Here is a 1,309-nt window from a genome sequence, read left to right as displayed (position 1 = left end):
CACTAAATTGTGAAAAAAGTACCAATAGAAAATTATATAAAACAACTCTTAAAATAGACCTTAACGTTCTAGCCGGAAAGCATAATTCTTAATAAAAGACCTAGAAACGAAGACATCAACAGCAGGTTATGTAACAGAATGTACCTATTTACGTGGACACTCACAATGCTCTGAGTAAGTCAAAGAATATTCGCAGGGATGTGGTTGGCTACGTGGATCCCCGTACCTGCACATCCAGAATCGATCGTTGTGGTACTCTAATTTCGCTGCTACATCACCAATTTTCACTACAGTGCCCTCCACTTTCCTATAATTATTCCAGTGGTGATTGATGTTACTACATAAAACATAACGTACAGCCTTTTTCGGTAGGCTTTCGACTTCTTAGCCCCATAGATTTTAAACTCTAATTCAATCAATGTGCAGTTATTTTACAGTAAGGTAAAGTCTTTTTAATTGACCTGCTGTCTACTATTAGACTTGAAAGATTTTCATCCTTCTTATTAAGTTCTGCATCACTTCTAGATCAAATATCGAGCGTAATGCTCGCGTTTGGGCGGCTCTGGACATCTAGAACAGGAAAAAATCTTGTAACAGTGAATTCAAGTTACATTGTATTTTTCCGTTTCAAGGCGATGTAGAGATTAGATTTCCACGGAACATTAAGACCGAAAATAAATAAGTTACTTACAATTGTTCGCAGAGAATGCGATCCAAACTGATTCCAAAGTATTTATTTTTATTAGGATAACTCGCTTGGTCACAAGATATACGCAGCCATAAATTGTTACCCACATAAGTTAATTTCGCTGTTACGTCTACTAAGCATATTGTTGTTCCCCCGAACCGCTTGCATTCTCTCCAATGTTTAATCACTTCATTTCTTACTAGGTTGATAAGAAATTTGTCAGTGTGAATATTCCATTCAATAGGCACATAACACACATACTGTGACGACATTTTTATAAAATAACACAGAAGAACAAAGAAAGTGGAATGAAAATTAGGAAATTCAAAATGACTAACGTCGCAACGAAGACTATTGAATTGAATGACAATAAATCTGGACAGTAGAATGTTTAAATACATTTGAGTAGATGTTGAATAGTGATTAATAGAATCAATGGGGACAGAATCGAGGGTTATTCATCGAAAAGTTGACCGTTCTTAGTTTAGATGTTAAGTCCATCGGTATATCGATATACTTCCCTGATGCTGCAGGAAGGTAGTTGTAGTAAGACACAAAACTTCAAAAACAATAACCTATTTATTAATAGTTAACAATACACCACTCAATTGTGAAAAAATT

The 1,309-nt window shown here is 35.2% G+C and overlaps 1 pseudogene; it reads right to left on the bottom strand.

The window, feature by feature from the left end:
- On the bottom strand, positions 1 to 960 carry LOC130664891 (uncharacterized; annotated as a pseudogene).
- Between the last annotated feature and the right edge of the window lie 349 nt (positions 961 to 1,309).

The sequence above is a fragment of the Microplitis mediator genome, chromosome 3 (genome assembly GCF_029852145.1).
Source record: "Microplitis mediator isolate UGA2020A chromosome 3, iyMicMedi2.1, whole genome shotgun sequence".
Classification (NCBI taxonomy): domain Eukaryota; kingdom Metazoa; phylum Arthropoda; class Insecta; order Hymenoptera; family Braconidae; genus Microplitis; species Microplitis mediator.
Note: the sequence above shows the minus strand (reverse complement) of the source record. Positions and strands in the feature narration are given on the sequence as shown.